This window comes from Pinus tabuliformis, chromosome 3_2 (assembly GCF_031772625.1).
Source record: "Pinus tabuliformis cultivar Carrire ecotype Pingquan chromosome 3_2, CPIR1, whole genome shotgun sequence".
In the NCBI taxonomy this organism is placed as follows: domain Eukaryota; kingdom Viridiplantae; phylum Streptophyta; class Pinopsida; order Pinales; family Pinaceae; genus Pinus; species Pinus tabuliformis.
In genome coordinates, this window is record NC_142302.1 from 210,808,767 (window position 1) to 210,814,533 (window position 5,767).

Below are 5,767 nucleotides of genomic sequence, written 5' to 3' on the forward strand. Positions count from 1 at the left end.
AGATAAGATTAACTTCTATCACAAAGATAAGATTAATTTAAGTTAGATCTTTACACAATCCCTTATCTAAGCAACACACTATTAAAATATTAAAATATCAGAAAATTTTATTTCTAGTATATATGAAAATACTTTTAAAATTATTATTATTATTTTAAATATTATATGTCAACTCTATAATGAACCATAAAATAATTACAAATATCCATCACATTAAAATGCAAAAAATGTCTCTCAAACACATAAATGCTAAATGCATTTTATTATATTGATCTTTCAATTTTTCCACTATAAAAAAATAAGTAATATTGAGAAAAATAAATAATAATAAAAAAAAGTTGAAAATAAATGAAAATAAAGAAAAATTATTGTGAAAAAAAATGATGAATGGAAATTTTAAGTAATATTTAGAAAACCAAAAAATAAAAAATAAAAAGTTAAAAAGAACAGAAAAAGTAAATGAAAGAAAAGATGAAAATAATAATAATAATAATAATAAAGAAGCTCACGGGGCTTTGGATTGACGGTGAATAGGTGCACTATTAAGGCACTCCTTGCAATAAATTACTTGTTCAAATACCTTTGAGTGCTTACCTACAAAAAAAATAATAATAATAAAATTGAAAAAATAATAAAAAAGAAAACAAAATAATATCTAGAAAATAATGAAATTACTACAGGTAAAAATTTAATAAGTTATTTCTGAAATTTGAAAAATTTAATAAAAACTGAATATAAATGAAAACTATGATACCTCTTAATATTCTAGCAATTTTATTTGAAAAGGAGAAATTTATTTTCAAATATTAATAATCTAACATGATGCCGTAGCATTTCTACAATGACCAGAGGATAATACTTTTTTAACTCTGCAAGAAGTAGAAGAAATGTTTTTCTACTCTACAACCATTAAAACAAGATGGCGAGAAAAGAGAATTGTAAAAGGAAAATTGACCAAAGTCAAAAGTAAGAAAAGGGTATAGTTTTCACACTACCGGCAATAAAGAAAGAAAAGTGAAAGTGAATTCAAAAATGAGAATTGACCAAACTCAAAAGTAAGAAAAGAAAATGGCATTCATGTGCATGTAAAGCGACCAGAAATCCCATGCAAACAACTGTACAAGATGCCGATCTCTGCGAGTTTAATTATAAATGAATGATTGTTGAATCACTCGAGTGTTACAATAGAATACAATACAATACAATTCCCTGGCGTGTATATATTTATATACCCATCCCCGATTTTCCTTCATTGGTGTTTAGGACCTTCCTTCCTTCCTACCATTCTCAAGAATGCCTTCAACCCGAAGGGATCTGCGCCTAATCATGGGAAGCATAAGCGTCCCTCACTTATTCAGATGCCCCATCTCCCTGGACCTGCTGCGCGACCCCGTGACTCTGTGCACAGGTCAGACATACGAGAGGTCCAGCATAGAGAAATGGATAGCCGAAGGAAACCTGACATGCCCGGTTACCATGCAGAAACTCCATGATTTATCGCTTATTCCCAATCATACTCTGCGTCGGCTCATTCAAGAATGGTGCGTTGCCAACAGAGCCCACGGGGTCGACAGGATCCCCACGCCAAAGCACCCTATTGACGCCCACCAAGTAACCCGATTGAAGCACGATCTCCGAAATTCCTGTAACAAAGGTCTCAAATTGCAGTCGATAAAGCGCATCAAAGCGCTGTCAAGGGAAATGGAACAGAACAGGGAACTGATGCTCAATATGGAGATGCTCCCGTTGCTGGTAACAGAGCTCTTGAATTTGGCTGACGCGGAGGCTGCGGCCGATCAGGCGGATTGGGAATTGGCTGAAGAGGCACTCGGGGCGCTATTGCAGATGGCGCCTACCGCGCAAGGCATCCGCCTCATGTGCCCGGCCGGCTTGGGCGACACAGCTTTTAGGTCCAGGTCGGCTTTCGTCGCGGCCTCCCTGTTACAGAACGGTAGCATGGAGGCCCGAATAAATGCCGGATCTTTAATCGACATTCTTTGTAACGACGCGGCATCGGCCGATCATCTTGGACAAACCCCTGGCACCATAGAAGGTCTCGTATCACTCATCCAACAGGCGAATGATTACCCCCGAGCCGTTAAAGTTGGGATCAGAGCTCTATTTTCTCTCTGCTTAGCGGATTCGAACCGGGAACCTGCTGCTAGAACGGGGGCGGCTGAAGCGCTGATCGAAGCCCTGGTGAATATCGATAAATCCGACGTCAGCCGAGCGCTGGCAACGATAGAACTTCTGTGTAAGACCGAGACGGGTCTAGAAGCGGTCTGTCGACATGCGCTGGCTGTTCCCGTGCTGGTGAAGCATATTTTCAAAGTCTCAGAGGATTCAGCTACAGAGAGCGCGACGGCTATTCTTGTAGCTATCTGTTCCGGATCCGAAGATATTCAGAGAGAGGCAGTCCAGGCCGGGGTTTTTACACGGTTATTGCTTGTACTTCAAAGCCACTGCAGTTGCAGAGCCAAGAGGAAGGCCAGAACTCTCCTGAAGCTCTTAAAGCATATTTGGAGTGAGGATCCTTGCAGCGATGTCGTTTCTTTATGATGTAAACGATGTTTGAATCGCGAGAATTGTATAAATGTTCATAGATGAGATTAACACAGCGTAGTACAGTTCTTCCGTATTCCACCTTTTCTGATCACAAATCTTTCAGAAATTCTGGAAGCCGTGAAGAAAATTTTGGAAAATTTAGTATTAAGCTTATATATTGCGAGCTTCTCTGCAATTACGATAAAATTTTGGTAGTCCATGGTAAGGTGTGATGTTTGCTATTCAGTGAGCTTCGTTGCAATTATTTTTTATAATTTGGCTAGTCTAAGGCAAGGTGTGATGGTTCGCATTCCAGTGAGCTTCGTTGTCTGTGAGATGGAAGGTCGTAGATCAGCCTTCCATGTCTGGAGTGAGCTTCGTTGTCTGTGAGATGGAAGGTCGTAGATCAGCCTTCCATGTCTGGAGATTTTCGTGTTGTGGTCGGTCACTGGTGGCTGCAAAAGTATATATGAACGATAAAAAGCCCATCCACACTACTTACCTGAACATATTGATCAATGGTGGGATGGATTTTTGGGTCGAGTATCTTTTTCCCGATTTTTCAATTCAAGAAAATTTGTGTGATGGAGTATCTTTTTCCCCTTTTTTCAAGCCAAGAAAATTTGTGTGGGGTCATTTTAGGGTATTCCATATGCTACTCCAAGGTAGGCACGATCACGATCACGATCACGATCGTGTTTTGTATTTCTTTTCGTTAATTAGAAAGATTGCACTGTATGTGAAGCATATCTTTTTCTATCGCACCATCTCTATGTTTTTTTTCTTTTTTACTTTTACAAAATATGCGTCTGAGGATATTATCGCGAACATGCGTATGTTCTGTAAAGAAAAATAAAAAGTTAACTGATTAACAAGTGTAATGTTATAAATAAAATACAGATCAATTTTAATGGAAAATGGGAACACTTATTATAATTTTGTTATTGAATACTATTCTTATTTAATTTATATTTTATAAAATATATTTTTTTTTCCGAAGAAAAAAGCCGAGCTTTTTTATTAATCAAAAAATAAAAAAGCTACAAAAGGAATGAGTTAACATTCAGCAGAGATTGCTTTTGCCATAGAGATATTTAAATCTCCTCTGTGGAACCGTATCTTTTTATCAAGAGACTAGGAAATGCTCTCCTGACCCCGGCCTGTAACAGCCATATCAAAAAATAAACATTTCAAAGCTGTCTCATAGTATCTGGGCCTCCTTTTTAAACAGGAAAACAGCCCAAAGCATAGTATCAAAAGGAAAATAAAGTAAACAACCTGTCTCTCCTGCTTCAGGAGCTTTACATACATGTTCAGTCAAAAAAGAGAAAGATATTTTTAAGAGTACGGGGGAAGATCCGACACACGGATCTGATCCTGAACTTGCTCTGTTATCCTCCAAGATCCCAGAATCTGCTGTAAACCTGCTTTAGAATACCTGTCGGCTTCTTCATTTTTGTCCCTGTAAATATGTTCAATGGAGAAAACATTAAAGTGAGTCTTTAAACTTTGGATTTCTTCTAACAGAGGCATCAGCATATAATTCCTGCATCTAAATTTCCCATTGACCCAGTTTACCACATTTGCAGAGTCTCCAAAAATCTGAACTGTGAGGATATTTCTATGGATGAGCCAGCAAAGGAGAAGTTTTAGGGCTGATAATTCAGCAAAATTGTTTGTGCCCATCCCAAGGCCTACTGAGGCTTTTAATGAGTGAGAAGGACTTAGATGGATTATAATTCCGGCTCCAGTGATATTGTTTTGAGCTGCCCCGTCAAAAAAAGCCCAGGGGAATATTTTGTAAAATATATAAGTTTACAAAATTTATATTTAATTTAATATATTTTAAAAGATGGTAATGCAGTTTGATGTTATTATTTTTATTTATAAGTATTTGTTTTAGTTAATATATTTTGAGTAATTATTTTTATTTATAAGTATTTGTTTTAGTTAATATATTTTGAGTAAGAGGATTTTAGTTATTTGTGCTTTTCTGTGATTTGGAAAATGAATAGATGGAATATCTAATTATGTATAAATTAAATTTAAATTATCTTGTATCCGGGAATATTTAGTTTTGGATTTAGAAATAGATGTATTTGTTTATCTAATTTATTAAGGGTCTATTTTCTATAGTTATTATATCTCTATGTGACTTGTGATTTGAGAGGATGAATTGGAGGAAAATATGAATCCAGATAAAACATAATGGACATTTGAAATAAGGCTAAAGTGATATTTCCTATAACAATTTTCCACATTAAATCACTGTAAAATTATTAAATTTTTTATAATTTTTTCAATTCCATGAATCTAGCTCATATACTTAATTGAAATTCTCCATCTCAGTTAATTATTAAATACATGGAAAGGAAACCATACAACTTTAATGTGTGTGTGTATACTTTATTGACATTCTCCATCTCAGTTAATTATTAAATACATGGAAAGCAAACCATACAACTTTAATGTGTGTGTGTGTGCTTGTGTGAATTAGACAAGTATAGAGGTCAGTTGTCTGGAAAAGTGTCTCATGTATGAGATGAATGTGACACATCATATTAAAGGTAACCAACCATTGATATTTTCAATTATGTTGGCTTTATAATTGATGCATTTTTTATTACAAAATGGGGTTTTTACACGGTTATTGCTTGTCGGATTGTAAGTTACAAAATGTACATAGTAAAGAAAGACACTTTACCTAACTCTATACGTAACTCTATACTAGACCAAGTTGTACTTAACTATTTCCTATGTGTCGGAATATCCTAACAGGAAGTTCTAATAGTGAAAAAGAAGGCACACTAATCAAATACCATGCCATGCTTTTGTATTACCTACCATGATCGCTACAACCCCATTTAGTATCTTTGTGATATTATGAATGAAGGAGAGGGAGGTTTGGCATTACATTAGTGTAATTCGACAATTAGACGTTCAAGGTTTGAATATGGGTAGACGCTATGACATACACCATGGATGACATTGCCAAGGAGGTATTGTTCCAGGGCTTTGAGGATGACTGCCATTTGCTTCGTAATCTCCTAAATGATGCTTTCCAACATGAAGTTGGCTAGCAATTTACAGTGAAAGTCGATTGAAGAATTCTTGCTTAGGTAAAGAACCTCAAAGATTTCATAGCATGAGAGATTTATCTTTTAACAAAAGTTTGTTGGAATCTTGAATCCCTTTGAAAATTGGCCTAAAAAATGGCTAGAGA

General features: G+C 35.8%; 1 pseudogene; it reads left to right on the forward strand.

Annotated features, from left to right (window-relative positions):
* Positions 1-1,168: 1,168 nt before the first annotated feature.
* Positions 1,169-3,301, forward strand: LOC149180491 (U-box domain-containing protein 26 pseudogene; annotated as a pseudogene).
* Positions 3,302-5,767: the final 2,466 nt, after the last annotated feature.